Genomic DNA, 12,073 nt, shown 5'->3' with positions numbered 1-12,073 from the left:
TAAAGACCGGTAGAGTGATGGATGAGTGAGCTTGCGGGCAAGATTTACTTGTTAGTTTCCCCGTTTCTGTGGCTGCATCTCTGTGCTGAATAAAGTGTTAGCGGCGCTCACCGTAATTATTTATCAGTTGAGCATTAGGAACCTTCTTTAACGGGTGAATGTTTTCATCCTCGAAATAAGTAAGAGGAGTGGGTGTTAGAAAAGATCCATGATAGGTTTCCATGATGATTCACAACAGAGAGCTCTTTCTTTAACACAGGCTACAGAAGTGTAATTATGCAGTTCAGCAAGATCGGTGTGATGTAGTCTTGTAGACCAGCAGAAACCCAGTAAATCAGGGGTTAAAAAAAAGAAATATATATACATATATATTTATGTATGTATATATATCATAATTTGAGGTTATAATATCACCATGGAAAAATGAGTGAAAATTCACTATAAATTACATTTGGTATAAAAGCTTCCCCCCATCAAATAAATGCTTCTATTTGGAAATTTTAGGATACATCAGGGCACAATCTCCAGGGTCTCTTAGAATGCTTCCCTTGTGCCTTAAATCTGTAATGAACTTAACATCAATTGTTTAAAAAGACATAGCGTTTACTAATTTCTAAGTATCTCACCTCTTCTTTATGCCTGTTTTATCCCTCTTGCCTTCAGAAGAAACCTTGGTCCATCACCAGTCATGAGGAAAGCGATCTCATATGCACACTACACACCCCCTACCATACCAATAAGATGTGCTTCCCTTTGTGCTACTTGCTTGGCAGAAATGATACATAGGGACCTTGACAGGGCATAACAGTGACAGGACAACCTTTCAGAGGAGAGACAGAGGTGCTGGCTGTCTGAGGGAACCTGCCGTTCAATTCAGAAGCTGAAATGCAGAACACAGTGGGCCTGGCAAAGGGAGCCTGGCTCCAGCTGAGAAGGCGTGCTCTGAGCTGACCTCCCTGTCAGCCTGCCAGCCACGATTAACCTTCCCTCAAGTGGATCCTTGTTAGCCCAGCCTTTCCCCCTCTGTTGCTCATCTTTCAAAACTGGAAGCCAAGTGTTGCAAACTATTACTCAATTTTGCAGCCAAATTCCTTTGTCCCCCCCCCCACTTCCATCTCTCCCTCCCTTCCAACACACACACACACACACACACACACATACACACACACTCACACACACACTCACACACACACACATACACACACACTCACACACACACTCACACACACACTCACACACACTCACACTCACACACACACATACTCACACACACACTCACACACACTCACATACTCACACACACACTCACACACTCACACTCACACACACACACTCACACACACACTCACACACTCACACACACACTTACACACTCACACACTTGTGGCAAGTAACATTCGGAACGCATCTTTCTAAAGTCTACAGAGAACAGAGGCTAAGAATTTTTTACACTAAAAAACTGTACATATGTTTGTCTCCTTTATTTCCCCTCAAAACCTTGGTTAAATAGGGCAGGGGTGTCTATTTGCTTTGATCAAAAAGCCACAAAAGTGTATTTCTCAGGAAAGCAGAAAACCACTCATGATCTCAAGTGGAAAAAATATAAGGAATTTGCTGAATTTTTAACCTTAGGACATAACAGAGATATTATTTTAAAGTTGGTTGGTTAATGTGGGCTGTGTTGGGACTTTCATTGTGCCGTGGTTGGGTCCGTTCGGTGTTATTTTAATGAGTTTATTGGTTCCGCACACAAAACACAACCACATGGTGCTTGAAACTTTTAGGTAATAAATTTTCTTATGAGGCATTTGCTTGAAGGAATTCTGTTATATAATCAATTGATCTTTAACTCCGTGGACACAAAAATAACTGTCCTGTTTCTATGCAGAGACGGTAAAGAATACGTGATTACAAAAGCCAAATGGAAGTTCCTGTGGAACGAACTGTACTCTTTAGTCATCCTTCGCGTACGGGCATTGTGGAGACATCTACTTCACAGGCTTTGATTAACTTTTAGAATGAACTTGCAGCCGTCTAGTAAAGTCTGAGACAAGAAACCTTCCTTTTCTCTCTTCATGTTTCCTGTCATGAGGGGGTCTCTGAGCCAACACTCCTGAGGTTGGCAACAGGCCTTCTCCAATACAGTTGTTAGACCGTCAAGTGCCCCACAGAGTAAAAGATGACAACAAAGGAGAAATGGCTTAGCTAAGGAAGTAGGCTATGAGAGCAGACAGACCTGGGAGACTGAGTGAGAACAGACAACTGTCCTTGGGCACTATACCCCTTTATCCATCCCCATCCCTTACTTATGAATGGTGACAGACAAGGACAAGGCTTACCTGTGACATCTGTCCTCCACCATCTGACCTTCAGGCTATACATGCACAGAGAAAAGTCCTTAGGATTAAAATATCAACTCTATGTGCACCAAAAATTGGGCTCTATGAGTCTACCTTGGGGAAATTTCAGACATTACTCTCCCTAGAGTGACATCATCTCTTCCGCCACCCCTGTGCGAGCAGCTGTTATTCTCTGGGACTCTGTGCAACAGAACACAGGATAAAGTTCACGTTCTTTCTTCAGTCTTCAAGCTCAGATAGCAAAAGGAAATCCCAGTTAAGCCCGGTTCTCCCAGGACGTAAGCGTATCTCGTTTGGAGAACTCAAAAGTTTTAGCAATCCGATTAACTAACAAGCAATCCTCCGTCCACTTACAGCTGCTGGCCTTCTAGCAAAACATCCACTTCCCCAGGGTCTCACCACTGTGAGAAGTGCTAGGTGGATTCGGTCTGGTCCCAAATGACTCTCACACAGTCATTTGAAGCCCTGTTTGCATTCGTTATAGAAATAGCTCAGGACAATAATATTGGGAAGGAACAGCTCACATTGGTAGGTTTCTGTTAATTTTTTTTTAAAGAATGCAGAGCTCAAAGTAACAGCTAACTCTACTTACAAAAATTTCCATTAAAAAAGAAAAACTAAAAAGTGGGGTGGCAAGATGGCTCAGCTAGTCAAGATGCTTGCCACAAGGCCTGACCATCTGAGTTTCATCCCTAGGACCCATAAAGTAGAAGGAGAGGACTGCCTCCACAGACATACTGGACAGCCACCTCCCCCAATCAATCAATCAATCAGTCAATCAATCAATGTTTTAGTTTTTAATTTTAATTTCTTAACTTCTAATTTTTAAATTTAAAAAAAAATTAAAGTTCTAAAGACAGTGTTTGATCCACACATTGTTAAGACTGAAAGAGCTGTAGTACACCTGAGGTGGAATCACGCAGGTAGAGCCAATACATGGTCATTAGGATGTTACCTTCTCCACCCAAGCAGGTTGGACTTAAATCACTGTGATGAGCTGTAGAGGATTTTGATGGGGCAAAAGCCACTTGGACCCCTGGAACTTAGAACAGGAAGGACACGGAAAGCCAGCGATGTCATTTCACATCAACAAGATCTGTGTTCAGAAGAAGCAAACAGCTGGCCAAGATGGACCCAGAACCCAGGTTCCCTGAAAACCTCACACAGTGCCCCCTTTCTCGGCCGCTCGAATTGTCAAATGAAATCTGAACCCTCGGTCCCCTGGGCCAGATGCCGAGTGTCACGTTGCTGTCTCCTAGGATATGTGTTGTGTCTAAGCATGTGCCTGAATTTTAACATCATCTGACTTTCGTTGACTGTAGAAGCAACTAGAATATCCCAATGCGATGTTGAAAAAAAATCTGGGGCACATCGGCGCTTTGGGGAGCTTGTCGAAGATGGCGGCGCTGTGTGTGTGCCGGTTTGCAAGAAAGGGCTGGCTGTGGAAGCCTCCCTTGGCTACACGTAGAGAATTTTGGTCTAGATCCAGGAAGGATCTGGTGGTGACTGAGACGGTGAAAGAAGTGAAAAAAGCACCTGTTTTGGTGTGTCCGCCCTTACGAAGCCGAGCATATACACCACCCAGTGATCTCCAGAGTCGCTTGGAATCTCATATTAAAGAAGTTCTTGGTTCATCTCTTCCTAATAATTGGCAAGATATCTCCCTGGATGATGGACGAGTGAAGTTCAGACTCCTAGCAAATTTAGCTGATGACTTAGGCCGTGCAGTACCTAACTCCAGGCTTCACCACATGTGCAGGGTCGGAGATGTTCTTGATTTCTATAATGTTCCTGTTCAAGACAGATCTAAATTTGATGAACTCACTGCTAGTAATTTACCTCCCAGTTCGAAAATCAGTTGGAGTTACTGAGCAGTCCAGTCAGAACACAGTGAGACCATTCTCATTCTTCTCATTGGGTGACTGACAGCGAACTTTGTGAGATGTTACCTATTAGAACTTGTTTCAGAACTTCCTTTTTGTATATTTTTTTTTCTCCTTGTAGAAGAACACATCTTTTTTTTTTCTCTCTCTCTCTCTCATGGAGAATCAACAAAGAAAACATTAAAATCAAGCCTTGATAATTTATGAAAACATTCTTATTCCATGGTATATAGTCAGGGTTGTTGAGAGGAACAGAAGTGGTAGCATGAAAGCCTATTTAAATGGGATTTATTATGTTAGCTTACATTAGGATCTGGGTAGACCATCAATGACTGTCTCACACCAGAGAGGCCGAGGATCTCGGGCACATCCTTGAACCCTTCATGAGGCGGACTGTCTCGGTAGTAGCAAGCCGTTGCTGAAGGCCTCGGGGAGTCTTTGACGAGCTTACTGGTCTTCAGTCCATGCTGGCTCCCTGAAGAAGCTGTTCTGATACAAACGAAGAGGTGCAGCAATGGCAGGAACGAGATACATGTATTTGCCAGGACAGAGAAGGCAAGCAGGCAGAAAGCCAGACCTTCCTTCTGCATGGGTTCTGCCCACGTTACTGCGCACTTCCTTCTTGAGAGATAAATCCCCCAGTGGAATGGCCAGCTGCTTGTCTTTTAGTTGACTCCAGATCAGTCAAGTTGACAACCAAGATTAACCATCACACAAAAATACTAAGTAACTTGGGTTTCAGATAAGAGGCCATTGCAAGTTCAAATGTTTTCTTTGCCCTTCATATGGCTAAAGTAGTTTCAATATAATCTTAAAAAAAATCTCTACAGCAAAATAAAAGAAACAAAATCACTCAGATTTAGTCTAAAGAACGCACATGTTCAAACTTCCCGTTCTCAGTAGTTAAGTATGTTTGTTGTGATTTACAGTACGCTTGTGACCTTAACTTGACCGCATGTTTCTTTCCCCCTGGCCACCGGCCTTGTCAGTGTCTTCGTCAGGCCTTCTAGGTTTTTGCCCCAGAGCCCACTGACATTACTCAAGTTCATCAGCGCCGAGCCTCGCTACCGCACCTTCTCAATGGGAACCACAAAGGAAGGCTCCCGTGGCCCATCCCTCTTTGTTTCTCTCTGCCTTTTGGTGCTTGCTTGGCTGGGTGACTCACTGTGGTACTCACTCTTCTTGAAAACTGTGAGCTGCTGTATGTGGGCTCTGGTCTCTTGGCCTCCCCATACCCACATATTAGAAACTACGTTTGAAAAGCATCCCCTTTGCTTCTGCATGTCGGTGCCTGGGCCACCTCAAAGAGAACATGATTTGGGCACACCAACTTTCTCTTGGAAGATCAGGCCCTATTCCCCTAAACCATTGGCTCTCAACCTTCCTCATGGGACATACCTTAATATGGTTCCTTGTGTTGTGGTGAACCAACCATAAATTTATTTTGGCTTGCTACTTGACTGTAATTTTGCTAGTTACAATTTATAACGTAAATCTCTGTGTTTTTCTGATGGTCTTAAGTGACCCCTGTAAAAGAAAAAGGGTCATTTGACCTCCGGGGATCGAGACCCACAGGTTGAGAACCACTACCACGAACTCTGTACTAGACTTTGTCCATATTTAAGGTAGGCGGTGCCTTTTCTTCCTTTGCCACAAAATAAACGTAAAACAAAGAGTCTGCAGACCTTATGCAGAGCTGGCAAACAGGTTCTTCGGCAGGTTACTTTGTGTCTCAGTCTTTCTTCTGAAACCTGGACATAACAATATCTTCCTTATGGAGTTGTTGTGAAGACTGGCCCCCCCAAAAAAATTCACACAAAGTACTTGTAGCGCCTCACACCAACACCAAAGCAGCCGTTAGATCTGTGGGCTGCAACCCCCACAGACATTCTGTGTGGGTTTATATTACACATCAGAAAAGTAACAAAGTTGCAGTTCTGGAATAGCAGCGAGCTAACTATGGCTAGGAGTCGCCACAACATGAGGCACTATATTAAAGGTTCCCAGCACTAGGAAGGCTGACAACCGCCACTTGAGGTACCTCATGCTAATGCTTGGTTGTTGCTGACACTACAGTGATCGCGCGCTACACTGTCTCTTCTTTTCATTCCCTGAAATACTTAATTCATTTGACCTGAAACTTTTTTATACAAATGCAATTTTCATTAATTATAATCTCAAAAACGGGGAGACAGTGGAATCCCTGGTAGAAAAAGAGGGGTAAGGAAAAGAAGCGAGAACGGGCGACTTCAAATGAAGTGGCTATCGTCGGCATCTGTTGGAGAAGAAAATATCCTTTCATCTCTTATCCTCTGTATCAAACAAATAAAAGGCTCTGTGTTTTGAATGACGTTTTCTATTTGCACATAGGTGTACAGGTGTTGCAAAAGGTCTCCAGGATAGTTGACAGCTCTGTGAGTGTTTTTACCTCAGAGAGGGAGCTGAGGGCCGGGTATTGCAGATTCACACCCAGGTGTGTTAAGGAATGCATGCTTTCATGTTCGTGAATGCATGTTGCAGAATCCTGGACCCTCCACAACAGAGGCAATTCTGTCCATCCAAGCCAGCAAAACATCCAGCACATGCAAACTGAAGGCAGGAAGTCTTCTATCTTCCTACATGTAAAAGGAGAGCTTAGCCCCCAAGTGGTGGATATACAGAGAGATATAGAGACATAGAGATGTAGGGATATAGAAATATGTAGATATGTACATATATATACATATATACACACATATATACTTATATGCACATATACACACACATATACATATAGATATATAGATATACATGAAGGCTCATTTTTATAATTTCAAAGGCAAATCAAAAGGACTTTCAGCCATGCCTCTGTTACTTGTTAGCCAGAAGCATTGACTAGAAAAGGGGATTCTGTCTGCCTAGCTTCCGAAAAGAGCTTAAAGAAGATAACAGAATCCAAACAATTCCAAGGGACCAGCTGGAAGAAGAGCCACCACACTAAAGAAAGTCCCCCAGGAGGAGGGGTAAGAAGAAAGTCACAGCCAGAGGAAATATTGACAAACTTAAACAGGGAAAGGAATTCTGAGGTGCGCTAATGTTCAAGGGGAGAAGAGTAACACGGGAGAAGGGGCTGCTGGGCTAGGACCCAAGCAACCCCTCTGCTGTGGAACTGCTTCACTTGTGGAGCACTGGGTAGCTCTCGGGATAGCTAGAATATCTATCTATCTATCTATCTATCTATCTATCTATCTATCTATCTATCTATCTACCTATCTCTCTTTCTCTCTCTCTTTACACATGGGACAACAAAACAGAAATGAGAGTATAGGAAAAAAATAAATGAATTTGCTCTGAGTATAGGATACTAAAGCACTTAGCATGATCCAAGGAGTAGGAAAATAGCATCTGATACATGGAAACACCAGACAAATGAGGAGAGCAGTGTATTAAATGCCCTGGTCTGAAAGGCTCACTGTGTGTGCTAAGAGGAACTAATATGACAGTCTCAAAGCTCACACCACACAATAAACCAATAAATCAGAATCTTGGGGTGGAGGGTGAGGAAGGAAGGATTACCAAAATGTCCTCCAGCTCCATCAGCTTGTCAGCCAAGTTTGAAAACTACTGGTCTAGACTGGGTGCCGTAGGCCACACCTGTAATCTTAGGTCTTGGGGAGGGGGATAAAGTAAAAGAATCCCAAGTTCAAGTCCAGCTTGGTGCTGTAATGAGAACTGCCTCAAAAAGAAAGAAAGACAGAAAGAAAGGAAGGAAGGAAGGAAGGAAGGAAGGAAGGAAGGAAGAAAATTACAGATAGAAAAGCAAAAATCAAAACTCTGCACATGTCACCCAAGTTATCCTATGAGCTTGTTTCAGACTAAAGAGGTGGTGGGTACCCATTTAGAAAGCAAAGTTCAATGGATCGTTTGCCATTGTTTTGTTTGTTTGTTTGGTGGTTGTTGTTTTGAGACAGGGTTTCTCTGTGTAGTCTCTGTGTAGTCTCTGTGTAGTCTGGCTGTCCTGGAACCACTCCGTAAACCAGCACAGAGATCTACCTGCCTCTGCCTCTACAGGGCTAGGATTAAAGACGTGCCACCCAACTTAGTCAGTCAGTGTATCTTTTAAAGAGCATTTCCTTTGGGAATCTCAATATACAAGAACAAATTAAAGACAATGTTTATTTTCTAGAAACCAGAGGGAAGGAGCGTTTAAAAAGGAAGAACCACTACAGATTTAGCTGGCCCACCAATCAACCACAGACTCTCTAGCAGATGGACTTCCTCCGTCTCAGGTTTTGCGCATGTGCAGTAAGAGAGCACTGCTCCGGACGATCCTCCTTTGAGGAGTTTGTCAGCCTGACGTCTGAGGGGATGGCAGCAGCAGGTGTAGTCAGATTACAGAAAACAGGACCTTTCTGCACAGGCACGCCCCTCCTGTTTCTTCAGCTAAGCCAGCAGCAGGGTCTCCTCTCTGGCCATGAGCTGTACTTAAAAGGACTTTATTTGTTTTACAGTTTAGAGGCACACCCCCCAAGGTAGCCTCAGGAGCCCTTCATTTCATTAACGTTAAATCAACAAGCTGGCCTTCTTTCTCCTCTCTAGCAGGATTAATGGATTTGGGCCTGATTTGTGCATCGAGATGCTAAACCTCTTGCTGAGAAAGCTAGCAGGCTTGACTAATTCCCAGAAGTGCTAACTTCATAAACTCACTTTAAGCTTAAGATTAAAGATAATGACTTCGCAGTGCTGTATGTGGCAGAATGATATTCACTATGCATCAAAAAGTCATATAAAAAGACAAAGTACTTGATAGAATAACATCGTGGGCAATATATGAATTTTACGCTTGGGAAAGGACTCAGTTCTGTTAAAAGCACGTTAAAAGGGGACCCTCCTAAACACGGCAGGGGAATTAGATTATAGAGTTATATCTGTAAAAGAATGCTGACAGTTATATTTTAAGCAGAAAAAAAATTTACGATTAGATTACCATAAATATGCTAATAGATGATGCAGTGGTGTGAAGCTAGAACGTGGTGAATTTCTGAATGTAATTTTTTTTTCTTCTCAGAAGCAAATCTACTATTCAGATACTGTCTATAAAGAATCCCCCTACATCACTTCATACTTTTTAAATTCCAAGCAGTCTTAAATTCAGAGAACTCTGAATATAAAGGAGGAAACAAGGGAGAGGGGAAAAAAATAGATATTTCCAGACCATCTGAGAAGACTACATGAAAAGCTTTTGATCAAAGGGTCTTAAGTACACTTTACTGGTGTGACAAACAACATTTTTATCCCTTTATTAGATTTATTTTTCTTCTGAAAACTGCAGTGGCCAGGGCATGGTTTGTGAAAGAAAGCTGGCAGCGTTGTGTGCTTTGATTCCTAATTAACACCTTCAGTCTCAAAAGAGAACCAACAGAAATACCATAAAATGTTACAGCTGCATTGTGATTCCGCTTGGTTGGTTTGTTAAAAGTCGACTGGGCATTGGCAGCTGCAATAAAGAGAAAACTCAATGGGTGTTTTGTATTGTGCCCACTGAAGTGGAAGAAGGCAACCATTTTATTTTTCAAATGGGCAGCTGCAGAAGGGAGGGTTTAAATGGAGCTAAGTATAAGATTTACTGTTAATTTATAGTAAATAAATAATGAAAACTCAACTAGCTCTCCAGTCTTTACAGCCACATCGCAGGAAGGCCGTGGAAGGAAAACCTAAGGACAAGAATTTTTGAAATGTCTTAGCAACTAATTTGGGGGAGTCCATCAATAAGGAATAGCATTCGCTTAGAATATCAAAATATGCTTCTTGAAAGAGTCGTGCAAGCCGAAGCTTTAAAAACTGGCCATTCCACTTCTAAACAGTAAAGATATATCTTTCCTGTCATTGGTAACACAACTCCCTCGTCCCACTTTGCTGAATCCCTAAAATTCGTTCAGATGGGAACCGAATAAGATTCCGTACACCCCCCTACCTCACTTATTTTAGAGAGCATGGAGTTGAATTTTGCCTTGGGTAGGGGAATAAAGGAAGCATTTAACTCTCGTCAGATAAATCTCACTCACATTCAAAAATGCAATTAAGGAAATATGTAAATCTAGATGTTTCATCAAACACTAGCTGAGGGGTTACTAGTTCTTTTCCAGCACAATGACTGAACTAAAGGACTTCAGTGTCTATGTAAGAACCATTGTCCAAGCGACAGACCCTGTTGGAAGCAGAGTCTGGCCTGGCCGTGGGAAATACCTACATATTTGACACAAGCCCTATTTCTGAGAGAAATGGGATGGGAGAGAAACTATGGAGATTTTACTGTTACTTTATAATTAGTCACGATCTGCCTAATTTGCTTTGATCAAAAAAGATAAACTAATTTTTCTATGGGCTGGATAAAAATAGTTAGGAAGGTACGGCTTTCGTGTTATTTCGAAGGGACTAACGGGGATCAGAAATTGTCATTGTGGGGTCTACGTATATCTTTACGGCCCATCTGGGAGCATTGATCATTCAAAACAGGACACTGACACAGAATAGGATCGCCATCTCAAAACAGCCTCAAGGGCTGCAGAGCAATCAGACACCCAGGAATCAGCCAGGAGTCTCTAGGCAGGGGCACAAGTAGCAAAGGGGGTTTATAACCAGGCCCGTGTCAAGTAGTCCTGTTCTCTCCTGGGGACACCTTACCTTTGTATGAAGAGATACAATTGGTTCCTTAAACTGTATTGGTTGTTCCTACACATCAGTCTGTTCTTCAAGAAAGTCGCTGGAATGGTTGGCTCCGTTCATTTGAACCCTAAGCTGCTGCTTCCCTAAACACACAGATGTAGCCAGCCGTTGTGAGCGTACTAACCTAGGGTCTGAGAGGGTTGAGCTCTCAGATGCTTTCACCAGCTGCCTGGCCATGTCTGTGCCAGCGTGCAACCTCAGCCACCCTGCTTCCTCCTCCCCCACGTCTCTGAACCCCAAACACAAGGAGTTATTAGATAAGAAAACCAGATTGCCGAGTATGGGATTCTATTCTATTTCTTTCAGAGAAATCTACTATTTAGTGTTCTTTGTCTTGTTGATATGACCTTCATGTTACTTCCTTAACCAAACTGTTGTACTAGATATGATATCTGTGACCCTGCTGTAAATTTAATTGCTTTTTTTTTTTTTTGGGCTGCTAATCTCCTTAGATACCAAAGAGTGCATTTCAGGTTGGGGTGCGATATCTCTAATAAACTGAGTGGGTCTTTTTAAAAGGTTGGAATTCACTAGGTTTTGATCCCGTGTTTTGTTTCTCAATTAGTTAATTAATTAACATTAATTAAAATCTGCAGAAAGCATTACTTCAGAATAATCACAAAAGAAGCTATAAGGTGCAGGTTCAAGACCACTATCCTGCTTGTATTTTGTAAATCATTTCAATTTAGTTAACACTGACTTGTGTGTTCCTTCTTTTTAAAAAGAAATCTGTAACCGGCAAGTATTTTAACTCCTTAAACGTTATTTTAAAAGTTCTTGGCGCTAGCCATGCTTGAGAATGCAAAGAAGACATTTTACTTTCTTGCCAGCATCCCTAGATCTGAAGGAAGATGATGGCAACTGGTTACAGACAAAAGATCACCACAAGGCTTTGAAGAAGAGGCCTTGGATGTTGTTGACCTTCCCTTCCTTCACCCACAAAAATGATAATCTATCACTGTCCACTGGGTGTGGGATGATAAGAACAGAACAGTGCACAATACGAACCCAACTTGTAGGCAAAACCAACATTGAGCGACATCCTTAAAACTTTAAAGAGGGTTCTGGTGGTGAACCGGAGCTCCATAAAAGAGAACTTGGCCAGGTTCCGGTGGTCAGAGGATG

General features: G+C 42.4%; 1 protein-coding gene and 1 pseudogene across 1 annotated transcript in view; both read left to right on the top strand.

The window, feature by feature from the left end:
- Lgr5 (leucine rich repeat containing G protein coupled receptor 5) overlaps positions 1-12,073 on the top strand; it is a 134,818-nt gene that overhangs the window by 7,011 nt on the left and 115,734 nt on the right. The window lies entirely within an intron of this gene.
- LOC120093591 (39S ribosomal protein L50, mitochondrial-like) lies at positions 3,722-4,294 on the top strand (annotated as a pseudogene).

Source organism: Rattus norvegicus, chromosome 7 (genome assembly GCF_021556685.1).
Source record: "Rattus norvegicus strain SHRSP/BbbUtx chromosome 7, alternate assembly SHRSP_T2T, whole genome shotgun sequence".
NCBI classification, from domain to species: Eukaryota; Metazoa; Chordata; class Mammalia; order Rodentia; family Muridae; genus Rattus; species Rattus norvegicus.
Note: the sequence above shows the minus strand (reverse complement) of the source record. Positions and strands in the feature narration are given on the sequence as shown.